Source organism: Anolis carolinensis, chromosome 3, assembly GCF_035594765.1.
Source record: "Anolis carolinensis isolate JA03-04 chromosome 3, rAnoCar3.1.pri, whole genome shotgun sequence".
NCBI lineage: Eukaryota > Metazoa > Chordata > Lepidosauria > Squamata > Dactyloidae > Anolis > Anolis carolinensis.
Window position 1 is genome coordinate 276,568,114 of NC_085843.1, and position 15,799 is coordinate 276,583,912.

The following is a 15,799-nucleotide window of genomic DNA, read 5'->3' on the forward strand; positions in this document are numbered from 1 at the left end:
TGAAGACTGAAAAAGGAAGTTCAATTGGTCACAGGCGAGCTATGGGAGGAGCCGTAGATCAGTATCAGAGTACATATTTTGCATGCTTGGTTTCTCCAGTTTCTCCAGTTCATGGCTCATCAGGTGATAATTCTGAGCTACATGGGCTTGTGGTTCTATTGTATAAAGCGGTTTCCTGTGTCCCAAACAAATGTATTAGCTATATATGCTTATTCCTGCAGCTGCTTCAGGACATTGTGTTGCTGTTTCCTTGCTATCACATATACAGTAATTTAGACAACAGTAATAACATTTAGCATTTGTATAGTGTTTTTGAATGCTTAGATGTTCTTATTCCCTTTGTACAGATATTTTTAGTGATTGGTAACCTACATAGCTCCACAATAGATGTGACATTTGAACTGGCAGCTTTCTGATTCTGTTAGCTGGTGTACTACAATGGCAGAACCTTTGCAAACTGTTTTCGTGTTTACTCCAAAGCTCAAAATATTATTGCAGTTCACTGTGTTCATTTTATGTGCAATTGTGCTGTAAAAAACTAATTTTAAATATGTATTGCCATCTCCACATGCTCTTCACACTGTTTCTTTTCTTAGATCATTTTGTGGCATGCTCATATCTTATTTATTTACTATATTTCTACCCCGCTCTATCTCACTCCGAAGGGAACTAAGAGTAGCTTACAGTTTTTGCAATTTCAATTTCCAGTAAGTAAGTGTCTGTAATACCATTTAATACAATGAGTATTTCAGGAATAAATCCCAATGAATACAGAGGGATTTATATCTGACTAAATGTGCATGTGATTGCAGTGTTGAATACAACTCTTTCAGTAATCTGGTGAAACTTTCCACCTATGCGTTATACTGAATATTTCTTTCTCTTTTGACATGCAGCAGTTTTTGCTCTTTTATACAGTATTAATAGTTGCTTGAAACATTACCAGGAGTTTCAAGTCCAGCTCTCAATATTGTGTTATAGAAGAGTGGCTTTAGAGCAGTGAGGAGAAACTAGGTCTTGCTTTTCTGAGCCAATTGTGAAGCTCTGAATTATACCCATTACAGACATGTTAGCAACTTTGTTCTATGTACTTAGCCTAGTTCAAATGATTAATTCATAGCCTGCTGAAGCATACATAGTTTAGGAGCTGGAAATGAGAACTTTTGCTCCTTTTTACCCCCTTTTTATTTGCTTATACTTTGATTTAATTAAATCGCTACAACTGTTATGTTAATGTAATTTCCATGTTTGTCTCAGTTTGCAATTGGTTTAAAGTTCTGACTACTGAAACAGCAATATAAGAGTTAACTCTGGTCTGGATGCAAACACTGCAGAAAAGAGGAGAAAGCATACAGACTATTGATTGATTCTGGCAATTAAACTAAGGCAGGAATTGGGCTCTCAAATTAGGCTGAAAACAGTGATTTTCTCTTATTGCAAATATTCATGAATCAAGTGTTTGTTTTTTCAAAAAGTATAAACACATATAGTTTTGCGTCTGTGTTTGCCATTAGATAACCTCCAAAGCATATCTCATCCTGGGATTAGGTTTAAACTAAATGTCATAATGAGGTTTCCAAAAACATGGCTGTGTAATTTATAAGGCTAGTGTGTCCTCTGTGATCTGTCTAAGCCAATTACTGTCACTAAATCATTGGAAGCTTGTGCAAATAGTGTGTTTCTGCTCCACTGTGATGAGTCATGGGCCATGTAGTCCCGTTCCTGGCACTGTGGTGCTAGATGAAGAGGAAAACTTGGGTTTTTCACCGTTTCAGTCAGAATTGGAACTTTCCCAGCCAGATTTGGAAACCTTGCACCTGCAAGAGATTTGTCTTCCAGAAGTCTGTCAAACAAGCCCTGAACCTAAATCTCCTACGTTTTCTCGCCATGAGTTTTGTAAACAACAGAGGGGAGTTCAAGCGGCCTCTCGCAGGAGTGCGAGGATAGCTGCTAAGCATTCAGCTGATTAAGTCTGCTTTCCATGGGAAACTTTAAGGAGTCACACATCTGGACTCAGAGAATAGCTTTCGTTTCTGGTTCTCCAGAGAACTGCTCTTTGGCGGGAAAACGGGACCCTATTTAGGTGTTTTACCCACAAAGGGATCTTGCGGAGTCAATTCGTCAGCTACCGGAGTAGCGTGTGTGGACAGCTACTCCGTTTCCAAGCCTCGTTCCTGTTTCAAGCCTTGTTCCCGATTTCAAGCCTTCGTTTCCAGCCTTGTTTTACTCTCCGGATTGCCTTGTTTTCCGGACCTCGCCAAGTAATTCCACGGATCCTATTCTTGCTCCTCGTTTCCTTGTTGCCTTGAATCAAGCCTTGTGTTCCAAGAATCAAGTTATTTCCTAGCCTTGCTCAAGTTCATGGACTAAAGGACCTTGTCATCTCCCCTCACTTGCTTGGCAAAGTGAGTGTTTCGGTTATTGGATTACAACTTTGGACCTTAATATTTCATATTGGACATTGTTTCCTTGGACTAATTTTGACCTTTCCTGAAAGGTCTACTCCTGGACTAATTCATACGCTTGCTTTTATTAACTTTATATATTTCCTTAATAAAGATATTAGATAGATTCTGGCTTCTGTGTATGGTTATTGGTGCTCTGCTGCCTGGGTCGTGACAGTTTGACTCCGCCACCCTAAGCACCAATTAACCTAGGCCAGTATGTCTACCGGAACCGTGCCGGGTGGCCAGCCACTCAGCTACACCATCGACAAGGACGAAGTGGACCGCATCCGTGACAAGCTCAATGCGCAGGATGGGGAAATAAGGGGTTTGAAGGAGCGCGGAATCCGTCTCCCGGCCATGGCGTTGCCAACCAAGTTTTCTGGAGAAGCTTCTAAGGTTCATGTTTTCCGTCGCCAATGCCAGGCTTATCTAGAGGCCCGTGCTGCCGAGTTTCCCCAAGAAGACATCAAGGTGGCGTGGATATACAGTCTCTTGGACGGGCCAGCGGCCAACTGGGCGACGGCACTGTTCGACCAAGTCTCCCCACATCTAAGGTCAGCGCAACATTTCTTGGACCACCTTAAGGCGACCTGGGGAATCGAGGACAATTTGGAGGCAGCCGGCCACAAACTCCGGCGCCTCTCCCAAGGGGACAGACCCTTGTCCCAGTACATAGCCGAGTTCCGAGTGCTGGCCCACAACACCGGCTGGAACGATGTAGCCCTCAGAGGACAATTTCGGGAGGGTCTCAACATTGAGATGCTGGAAGAAATCTCCAAGGTGGATCCTCCCCACTCTCTTGAAGCACTCATTGATCAATGTTTACGAGCTGAAGTCATGCTTGCCAACAGAAAACAATGGGTCCGAGGCCAGAGCGGTAGAGCTGGGGTGAAACCTCCCGCTCCCACCGGCGTCCAGCCGCGTCCAGTATGGAGACCCCCGCCACCAGCCCCATACCCCAGAGGGAGCGAGGAGGTGCCGATGCAGTTGGGCAATGTGCGTCCCAGATTAGATGCCGCCGAGAAGGCCCGCCGCCAACGCCTAAATCTCTGTTGGTACTGCGGAAACGGGGGCCACTTCACCAGAGAGTGCCCAGCCAAAGGGAAGCCCGCCGCCCGTCTGGCGGCGGCGTCCTCCACGGAGACGAAGACGTCTGAGGCGGCTGGCGCACAGCCGGCGGGGGAAGCCAGCGACCGGGCGTAGAGAGGCTCGCCAACCCGGTCAAAAAACCCACTCAAGAGCCGCCAACCGGGGTCCTGTTTCTTCTAGTGGTCACCTTGTGGTCAGCAAAAAAAGGACCCGTCATGGTCCATGCCATGATAGACTCCGGAGCCACCAACAATTTCATTGATAGAGAGTATGCCGACTCTCTGGGATTACAATATCATGACTTCAAGAATGCCCGTGTGGTGCAAGCCATCGATGGCCGCCCCCTCAAGACGGGTCCCGTAAGCCAGTGGTCGGAACCCACCAGAATGTGGATAAGGGAACATATGGAAGAGATTTCCTTCTTTGTTACCGAGGTTCCCCATTTCCCTGTGATTTTGGGAATTCCATGGCTGACACTTCACGACCCAAGCATCTCCTGGTCCAACAGAGAACTGCAGTTTGCTTCAAAATATTGCCAAAACCATTGCCTTGTAGCCAAGGTCTGCCATGCCACAGACACTGAACCCATTATCACCTTGCCCAAGAAGTACTCAGAGTATTGGGATGTATTCAATGAAAAGGAAGCCGAGAGATTACCCCCACATAGACCTTATGACTGTGCCATTGACTTGGTGGAGGGGGCCCCGATCCCGCGAGGACATCTCTACTCCCTGACTGAACCGGAGCAAGAAGCTCTCAGGGAGTTTATAGAGACAAACCTTCGCAAGGGATTCATCAGACCCTCTCAATCCCCAGCCGCCTCCCCAGTGATGTTTGTGAAAAAGAAGTCAGGGGACTTACGCTTGGTGGTGGACTATAGAGCATTGAACAATATCACTAAGCGGAACAGCTATCCCCTGCCCTTAATCTCGGACCTACTAGACCGACTTTGAGGAGCCAAGGTCTACACCAAGCTGGATCTTCGGGGGGCTTATAATCTAGTTCGCATCAGAGAAGGGGACGAGTGGAAGACCGCCTTCCAGACTAAATTCGGATTATTCGAGTCCCGAGTTATGAATTATGGATTATGTGGAGCTCCCGCAATGTTCCAGCATTTTGTCAATGACATCTTTCAGGATTATCTAGATCGGTTCTTGATCATCTACCTGGACGATTTTTTGGTGTTTTCTAGATCACAATCAGAACATGAGAACCACGTCAGAATGGTATTACAACGATTGCGGGATCATGGACTTTATGCCAAGCTGGAAAAATGCGCTTTTGATCTACAAGAGGTAGATTTCCTGGGGTACCGCGTCTCGCCACTAGGGCTCTCCATGGACCCGGCAAAGGTTTCAGCAGTATTGGAATGGCGGGCGCCAACCAACAAAAAAGAGGTGCAACGATTCTTGGGGTTCGCGAACTATTACCGCAAGTTCATTCCAGATTTTGCCCGCTGGTCTGACCCAATCACCAGCTGCATCCGTGGGAAACAGCCCTTCCGCTGGACAGATCAAGCAGAGAAAGGGTTCCAGCAACTAAAGAAATTATTCACGTCTCAGCCAATCCTTCAGCACCCAGATCCTGAAACCCCATTTGTCGTGCAGGCGGACGCCTCCGATGTGGCAATTGGGGCTGTACTCCTACAACCAGTGGGAGATCATCTTCATCCTTGTGCCTTTTATTCCCGTCAATTGACCACACCAGAGAGAAATTACACCATTTGGGAAAAGGAACTATTGGCCATAAAGGCAGCCTTTGAAACCTGGAGGCATTGGTTAGAAGGGGCCAAATTTCCCATTGAAGTCCATACTGATCATCGGAATCTGGAGCATCTAAGAACTGCCCGCAAGCTTAATCAGAGGCAACAACGCTGGGCTTTATTCTTTGAACGTTTTAACTTCCAAATTCATTATGTAACCCCAGCCCAGACCAAGCAAGCAGATGCTCTGTCGCGGAAACCGGAATACGCTGCAGGGCGCAAGGAGACCTTTGAGTCCCAGCTGCTACAACCCGAGAACTTTGCCACGCTCACGGTGGGAAACACCAAATCCACTCCCATTGAATCAACTCCCTCTACCCCAGGGCCCCTTTGTGCTCAGGAAATCAGGGCTAGTCAGCAAGCAGATGCCTGGGCACAGGATCAACTTCGCCAAGGGCTACATTTTCCCTTTTCGCTTAAGGATGGGCTACTTTGCTATAGAAATCATGTTTACATCCCCCCAGGGCCGGGCAGGGAAAAAGCACTTCGTCTGTGTCATGACTGCAAGCCAGCAGGGCATTTCGGACTATTCAAAACCATGCATTTGATCCTAAGAGATTTCTGGTGGCCCAAGATCCGCAAGGATGTGGAAAAATATGTCAACACCTGCCCAGTATGCCAGCGCTCCAAGACAAGAAGGGAAAAGCCCTCAGGGCTTCTACATCCCCTCCCTACCCCATCTCGCCCATGGGAAATAATTTCTGAGGATTTTATCACCGATCTACCACCTTCCTGTGGATTCACCACGATCCTAGTGGTGGTGGACCTTTTTACCAAGTTAGCCCATTTCATTCCCTGTGATGGCCTTCCCACGGCCAAAGAGACTGCAGATCTATTCCTCCAACATGTTTTCAGATTGCATGGATTGCCCAAGAGTTTGGTCACAGACCGTGGGTCCCAATTCACCTCTCGTTTCTGGAAAGCACTACAAAAACTATTGGGCATAGACTCTCGTTTATCTTCGGCTCACCATCCCCAAACGGATGGGCAAACTGAGCGCACCAATGCCACTTTGGAACAATACCTTCGCTGTTATGTGAACTACCAACAGGACAATTGGGCTTCCCTGTTACCGCTGTCAGAGTTTGCCTACAACAATGGGGTCCAGGCTTCAACTAAAGAAACCCCGTTCTTTGCAAACTACGGCTTCCATCCACGTTTCTTCCCCCCAGTCATTGAAACCTCAGAAGTTCCCGCAGCAGAGGACTGGCTGCAGGAACTCACAGCGGTGCAACAACTTTTGCTCCAGCAACTGGACCAAGCCAAGGAGAACTATAAATGCCACGCTGACAAACATCGCCAGCCGGGCCCCGAAATCAAGGTAGGAGACCGGGTTCTTCTGTCCACTCGTTTTTTGCCCTCCCATCGCCCTTGCCGGAAGTTAGATGCCCGTTTCATTGGCCCCTATCCAGTGGTGGCGCAACTTAACCCCGTGACTTTCAAACTCCAACTTCCGCGCTCTATGCGCATTCATCCAGTGTTTCATCGCTCCCTGCTCCTTCCGGCGGATGGTGTGTGCCCTGATGCAGACCGGCCGGCCCCCACTCCTGTTTTGGTAGATGGGGAGGAGGAGTTCGAGGTTCAGGACATTTTGGATTCTCGCTTTCACCGCCGCCGCCTACAATATCTCATTGACTGGGTGGGTTTTGGCCCCGAGGAACGCTCTTGGGAAGACGCTTCCACAGTCCACGCTCCCGATTTAACCCGCCGCTTCCATCAGACCTATCCCGCCAAGCCGCGGCCTCGCGCCTCGGGGAGAGAGTCCCAGTTTGAGAGGGGGCTTGAGGAGGGGGATAGTGTGATGAGTCATGGGCCATGTAGTCCCGTTCCTGGCACTGTGGTGCTAGATGAAGAGGAAAACTTGGGTTTTTCACCGTTTCAGTCAGAATTGGAACTTTCCCAGCCAGATTTGGAAACCTTGTACCTGCAAGAGATTTGTCTTCCAGAAGTCTGTCAAAGAAGCCCTGAACCTAAATCTCCTACGTTTTCTCGCCATGAGTTTTGTAAACAACAGAGGGGAGTTCAAGCGGCCTCTCGCAGGAGTGCGAGGATAGCTGCTAAGCATTCAGCTGATTAAGTCTGCTTTCCATGGGAAACTTTAAGGAGTCACACATCTGGACTCAGAGAATAGCTTTCGTTTCTGGTTCTCCAGAGAACTGCTCTTTGGCGGGAAAACGGGACCCTATTTAGGTGTTTTACCCACAAAGGGATCTTGCGGAGTCAATTCGTCAGCTACCGGAGTAGCGTGTGTGGACAGCTACTCCGTTTCCAAGCCTCGTTCCTGTTTCAAGCCTTGTTCCCGATTTCAAGCCTTCGTTTCCAGCCTTGTTTTACTCTCCGGATCTTGCCTTGTTTTCCGGACCTCGCCAAGTAATTCCACGGATCCTATTCTTGCTCCTCGTTTCCTTGTTGCCTTGAATCAAGCCTTGTGTTCCAAGAATCAAGTTATTTCCTAGCCTTGCTCAAGTTCATGGACTAAAGGACCTTGTCATCTCCCCTCACTTGCTTGGCAAGTGAGTGTTTCGGTTATTGGATTACAACTTTGGACCTTAATATTTCATATTGGACATTGTTTCCTTGGACTAATTTTGACCTTTCCTGAAAGGTCTACTCCTGGACTAATTCATACGCTTGCTTTTATTAACTTTATATATTTCCTTAATAAAGATATTAGATAGATTCTGGCTTCTGTGTATGGTTATTGGTGCTCTGCTGCCTGGGTCGTGACATCCACCCCCACCCCCAATTATTGCAAGGAAAGCTGATCCCCTGGTTTCATAATCCAACCTACTGATCTAGGAATTTTGTCAGACTGTGGCCTTGTAGAATTATTGTTAGTAGAGTAAAAACCCTTGTCTATAAATATTTTTCCCTGTAATAATAGTTATCAGCCACAGCCATGTTGTCCGAATCCTCCCAGAGTGCATTTTATTGTGGCAGTCAGCAGCAAGCAGATGCTCTTGCTTGAACAGCAAAAGTCACATTTATAAATTTCACTGGACTACAGAAATGCATCGATTGCTGGATCTTACTGGTGCTCATAATAAAGAATTTTACATTTATAGTCAAGCAAAAAATAGCTCTATATTTTTATTCAGCATCAGTAGCAATTTACTATATTATTTTCTGCCTCCATTTCGTGGAACACTTTATAAAAAAGATTAATATAATATTTTGCTTACAAGGACAAATAGGCATACAAGTATGCTCTCTGGCTTTTTTTCTGAGGGCCGAATTAGCTATGATTTTTGTCACATGGTTTGGCTTTGTGTGATTGAATTTTGTTTTAGCAAATAGCTGGTGGAGATGGGGCCAGATCATGGGGTACAGTCTTCCCTTGCTATTTAGTGGTTCATTTTTCGCTCCCTCGCTGTTTTGCGGGTTTTCAATAAATATTAATGTAACCATTTATTGCGATATTTTTGCTGTTTCACTAGGTTTTGCGGCGTGCAAAGAGTTTTGGAAGGGGGGAGGGAGAAATAAAGGAATAGGGGGGTGGGTAGGGAAGGGTTGGAAATAAAAAAGGGTTATTTAGCTTCCATTCTTCTTCTCTGCTGGTGTACTGTATATTGTAACTGCTAAAATAAAGTGCAATTATTAAAATAATGTATAAATATTAAAATATAGTGTCCCTACTTTGCGGATTTTCACTTATTGCGGGTGGTCCTGGAATGTAACCCCCGCTATAAGTGAGGGAACACTGTACATCTATTCTGTAGAATTAATGCAGTTTGACATCATTTTAACTGCCATGGCTGAATACTATGGAATCATGGTAGTTGTAGTTTTATAAGGTTTTTAGCCTTCTCTGCCAAAGAGTGCTGGTGCCTTGTTACGGCATAACATGCCTCATTAAACTACAAACCCCAGGATTCCATAGCATTGTGTCATAGCACTTAAAAGCGGTGTCAAATTGCATTAATTCTACAGTGTAGATGCACCCATGATATGTGGGGGAAATAATTTTGAGCATGATGTGATTAAGACTAGAGACAGACATGCTACATCTTCACATTGGTACTAACTAGGAAAAAGGCTTTGCTGAATATAATGGGAGATCTACTGAAATGTGTATACGATTGTGTTATAATTAAAAGAATCACATGCTGAACTCAAAGAGTGTTAAGTCTAAATAAATATATTTTTTAGGTTTTGCTTCTCTTCAGCCCATCACCAGATTACTCAATGCAGTATGCCAGTTGGTATTTAGAAGCTGCCTTATACAAACTTGTTCAATAGTCCAATCAAGTACTGTCAGTCTTGGCTTACAGCATAGAGTCTGGACGGAATATCCTAGCCTTACATCCTTGTGCCGTCCGCCGGACAATAAAAAACTATAAAACTGAAACGTGCTGTCCTTTATCCGGGCGAACTGCAAATCCCTATAAGCTGTCCTATAGATATTGAACGACTGAGTCTGGATAACTTCAAAAAAGGATGTTTATTCATACAAGGTTGTAAACCTGGCACAGATCTTAAAGTTGCAGAAAATGAAACAAATTTCCATAGGTTTTAGTTGCAGAATTATCCCTGGTTCCAGAAGGCAAAGGTGATTATAAAACCACTATACCCTAATCACGCTGCCTATATTAGAAGGAGAAACTCTTTCCTTCCCTACCTTTACAGCAAAGATTAGTTCTAGAAGCGACAGAATAACCCTGCTCCTCTAACTAGATTTCCTATTCCAGATCAATATAATTCAATACTTATCTAATTTGGATAGGCTTAGATTGGCCTGGTTTTGAGGATGATTTGTCCCAGTTAGCTTTGCACAGCTCCAGCACGTTGGAAGACTATAGCCAGAATGAAGCTCTAAAATGGAGACTAGACCCTGGTAAAAAGGGCGGTCCTAAGATGTTGCACTCTTTGACCAATCACTGCAAAGAAAACTGCAGCCAGCTCTTGCAGATTCCAAGCCACTTTTCCTAGGCTTTTGCAGCCAGAGGCTCAAACAAAATGTAAAGGAGGGAAAACAAACAAACGACCAATAGGTAAGGCAAACCATCGTCCTGGGGGACGGAACAATCCTGATCTTAGAAAAGTTCCTTTTGGGAGATTACCTCTCCCTCAAATCCCCCAGTCAGAATAGCCATTGACCATGTTAACAGTGGGGTTCTGGGAATTATAGTCCAAACTAATTTAAAAGTCAGCTTATAGCACAAGATTTCTTGCCTAAAAAGATACTGGTGTTCACTCTGTCTTCTGAATTGTCAAATCTGTTGCTGCAGTAGAATAAATTGGGTTGCAGCCTTTACTCTATTTAATGTCATGGTAAATTAGTATACTGCTGAGAAATGGATTTGCGTGGTACTTTAGTCAAATTCCCATGTATTCTGTACATCATTTGTGTTCCATCTCCATAAGGTAGATCATTGTTATACAAGTATAACGGAAGTATAATGCTTTAGGTGGAAATCCTATACTCTTTGATTTAAAAGTATTGAAATCAACTGGATTTTTTTAACAGACATGTATAGCAGGAATGGGAATTGTGTAGTCTTCCAGATGGAAGTTCAGATTTTATTACCTGTCCTTTGACCCCAGCCCCCACATGGCCAGTAATGAGAGAGGACTCCGCCCATACTGAAATTCCTGAATGCCAACTTAACTGACAACATCTGACAGAAGGTAGGCTGATGACTCTTACCATTGTCACTTTTCTTCTCTTATGAAAGTTTTAACCTCCCTGAGTCCCCTTGGGGAGATAGGGCAGGTTATAAATAAAGGTTTTTTATTATTATCTTTGCCTGATGAAAAAGCCTGTGAAGCTTTGAAAGTTTGCATGATGCATTTTCTGAAATTTGGTTGGCCAATAAAGGTCTCACTTCTGTATTTTATATTTTGTTGTATTTTGCCCTCCCATCAGATATGCTTAATGTGTTTTGTTGTGTTTGGCTCCCTTTTGGAATAATCCAAAGCAGAAATCTGTGCAGTTTAGAACTTGAAAGTGGGATGGAAATGACTGGGGAACAAAGGAACAAGGATTTGTGATTACCAGTTTGACTGCCATCCTTTTCAGAAAATTGTTTGACATTATATTGGGACAAGCACACCTGTACTTTAAGTTTTCTCTTTGCGTGTATCCATGGTCTTTGGCTGAGATTCCCAAATGGCCTCATTCTTTGCCCTGTTACATAATCATTTTGCTTTTATGCCTCTATCAAATTCAATAAAGGGGTATTTAGATGGTAACAAAAATCATTCCACTTCCTTTAGAACAGCATTGAAAAAATGTGAGAGGCGCAAGGTTTATCAGGTTTCCATAAGCTTATTTTCACGTTTTTAACAACTTTGCTTAATATGCTAATGCCAAATTTAATTTCAATTCTTTTCTGAGGGCAAATTGAAGTGAATTTTCTGGAAGAAAAATTCCTTTATCTATTTTGTTGGAAAAGATTGGCAGTATAAATGCACATTGGAACTGTAAACTGCATTTTTAACATTGTGTGCAAACAAGCCATTCCTTTGCATGCTAACAGAAAACCATGAATGCGTGAGAATCAGGAGGACTGTTGTCCCAAAAGTGTTGTTGCCATAGTGTTGCTGCTTAAGAAAAAGAGAATAGAGACAAAATCCTTCTCCCTGGATTTCCTCTGCTAGAAAAAAACTACAGCATATAAGACAAGGACAAAAAACTGACTCACAGAGGTAGTGGTAAGGAGCTGAAGAGAAACAAAATCGATGACCTTGATGGTTTCTAAAAAAGAAAAAGTGTGCATTTACACGAGGGTGACCGAATATGAGTTGTATATATGATTAGCATTTTTGTTGTTCAGCTACACTGAATTGCAGAGAATTATGAGCAAGTTTGAAGCTATTCCTCTCTGCAAGTAAAATGTTACCATGAAGGAATGAGCTGCTTTTAATAATTTCTGAGACACTCTTTCCTGCTCCAGGAGCTGTCTTTCTGACACTTCTGTAACAGAGGTCCTGCTGTTCGGAAGGCAATTGAACCTTGAAAGCTATTCATTGCAGCATGGCTGGCTGATGATGAGGAAAATGAGAAAGTAATGCTAAATATACATGTACTGACTTCACCATGCAACATGAGTGCTTACACAGGAGGAATTTATCAATACTTGGTTGCCAATACTTGTCTTTTGTGCCACCTGGTATAGGCATATGCTATAAGAAGAGCTCTGCTGGATGGGACCAAGGTATTATCTATTCTGGCACCATTTTTCCCCATGGTGGGCATCCAGAAGCTCACAACCAAAGATTGAAGAATGTCATTACTGAGAACCATGAATCATAGCTTTAGAAAATGACACAGCCATTTCTGTTTACCATTAAATATATGGAAATACTGCTGTCCATAGTATTCTTTGCCACAATCCATAATTGGAGTAAAATTTAGCAGGAAATGTAAATAGACAATGACCAGAATGCTGTCAGAAAGGGAAAGTATAATATAAATCGGGCATATTTTTCTTTGGTGTTATGTGTACTTCTGTTGGTTCTATTTGGATGTGAAACTCATGCAGCAGAATTATTTTGTCTTCAGTTCTGGCCACAGATATACAAAAAGCCCCCAATGCTTTTTGTTGTGGTTGCTGCTTGTCTGATCTTTTTTTTTCTGCAGCACTCTGCAGTTCTCCCATTCTGTCACTTTCCTTACAGTGTCTTTGGCAGTGGCTCTGTTTTGCATCTGCTGCTCTCTGGCAGTGATATACTGGCAGGCTTGACTGAAACAATAAAGCGGTGGTTTTTCTAACATCCTAATTCACAATGATTGTTTCCACATCAGGATCAATGCCATGGTATCCCTGTGCCTTCCAGAGACTTCTAGAGCCTGCTCTATTCTAGGCGACGTGCTCTGTTCGCAAAGAGTGTTTCCCTGTACTGAACTATTGAGCTTTGCTGTTCTCTCAAGTGAACATAGAGTGCACTTTCTAACACAGCTGGCATGGGTCTCTATGGCTACACACTGCAGAGAAAAACTGTTAGGGTTGTGCAAACTGTCAGATTTCCAAGAACTTTCTCATTGTTTAGTTTCTAACTGAGAAATTGCATTAAGATTACAAGATTCCTTGGATGCAGTTCAAAAACTACTGCATATAAGCAATGAGTTTTTTTATTCTTACATGACACTAGTCCTTTCCTAATCTTTTTTTTTTTGTTAACAGCCAGAAGCCTTTATAGCCTGACTAAAAGCAGCAAAAGAGAACCTTAGACAGTATCTGGCAATTCTCTCTTGATGTCTTAAGAAAGCTGAGATTCATATTTCACTGATGTGCTTCTAGCTTACCAAGTACAGTGATAGACATGACATTTGAAGGGCCATTATTAATGGAATTTGCTTCTAAGTTAGCATTTTCATGACTAGTTCTCTTTTCAAAGAGCAAACATTTTCCCTGCCCTTAAAAAGGCCAAAAAAGAAGATCCCAAAGCCAGAAACAATATTAGGACAGATTATAAAGCATCTGTTTGCAAGTACTTGGATGACAATGCAGTGCTTAGTAGGAGCCAGCATGAATTTATCAAGAGTGAATCTTGCCTGACCAATCTAATATCTTTTTTTAGAAGTAAATGGTAGAAACACTGTAGTTCATTCAGTAAACATACTCTCATATGATATCTTGATTATAAAACTAATTGAATGTGACATAGTTGGAAACATAATCATTTGGATCCATATTTGGTTGGAAAGCTGTGTTCAAAGTCATCAATGGCTATGTTTCAAACTGGGGAGAAGTCTCAAATGTAGTGCCATAGTATTCTGTCCTGTCGGCAGCATCATTCAACATTTTTAATCAGTAATAGTTTAGAGGAAATGTTTACCAAGTTTAAAGATGATACAAAACAGAGGGGTAATTAGCAAGTCAAAAGGACCTTGATAACTAGAAAACAAGTGAAATAAAAGCAAATACAAAATTTTGTATTTAGGCTGCACACAAAACCAACACACACACATAGCTATAGGATAGAGGATATTTGTTTTTGCCATAGCAGTCATATCAAGCACTGTCAGGACCCAGACTGCGGAGCACCAATAACCATGCGCAGAGACCAGAATCTATCTAATATTATAAGGAAATATATAAAGTCAATAAAAATAAGTGTAGAATATAGTTCAGAAGTAGACCTTTCAGGAAAGGTCAAATTTAGTCCAGGGAAACAGTGTCCAATATGGGATATTAAAGTCCAAAGTTGTAATCCAATAACCGAAACACACACTTTGCCAAGCAAAGTGAGGGGAAATGACAAGGTCCTTTAGTCCATGGAGCTTGATGCAAGGCTGGAGAGTAAACTAGATTCTTGGCAAACAAGGCTTGATTCAAGGTAACAAGAAGCGAGGAACAAGAACAGGGTCCGTGGCAAAAATCCGTGGCGAGGTCCAGGGAACAAGGCAGGGCGGGAGTGAGAACAAGGTCCTGGAAACTGAAGTAGCGTAGTCCACACACAATCTACTCCCGAAGTTGACGAATTGACTCCGCAAGGAATCCTTGTGGCCAAACACCTATATAGGATCTTGTTTTCCCGCCAAAGAACATTTTCTCTGGGGAACAAGAAACGAAACCTATTCTGTGTCCAGATGCAGGACTCCTTAAACTTTCCCAGGGGAAACAGACTTAATCATCTAATTGTCTGGCAGCAATCCTGGCGCTCCTGCGAGCCGCCTCCCGAGCGCTTCTATCTTGATTATAATAAAGGCGGCGAGAAAATGGGGGAGATTTCTGCTCAAGGCTTGTTTGGCTGACTTCTTGCGGGCAAACATCTTGCAGCTGCAAGGGCTCCAAATCTGGCAGAAACGGTGGGAAACCCAAGTTTTCCTCTTCATCTGTCACAACAGTACTAGGAACGGGACTACATGGCCCATGAGTCATCACAAGCACCTTCAAATTATTGTTGATCATAAGATGGACTGTCGGCTCCTATTCAGTTTATCTTCTAGATCTATTTCACATGGACTGTTTTCAAGTCAGGTGTCACTCATCCTGTATATGTTCGTTTCTTTTTTCTGCCTTAGTACCTTATATTTCTCCCTGTTGAAATTAATTTAGTATTCCGTGACCTCCACAATCAAAAGTATTCCTATTGTCTATAGAGTACAGGTTGATTGTCTTTTGGAATCATTTGGTTCACTCCATTATCCAGTGTATGTTTGCAATAGGATCCCTAATTTCTCTTCCTTTCCTGGACCCAAATTGAACATTTGGATGTCATTCTCTGAAGTTAAATAGAATGAGTGGATACAGAAGTGACAGCAGACCCCAAGCACTATTCACCAGAACTCGTGCTTTTTAGACTGGTCTGGAAGGGTCCACAGGGGTTGCTCTTTATTCCAGTGAAAGGTTTGGAAGAGTAACTTTTTTATAAAATTAAAAGGAAAATTTGGGAAAATGCTACAATATATGGTAGCTGCAAGAATAATATATGCTCAGAGCAGGACCGGCCCGAGGAAATTCGAAGGGGTACGCAAATTTTTTTTTGCGCCCCCTCCCCTGCACCGCAGGAGGCGTGGCCAGGACTGGCCCCGCCCCGTGCCCTAACCCCGCCT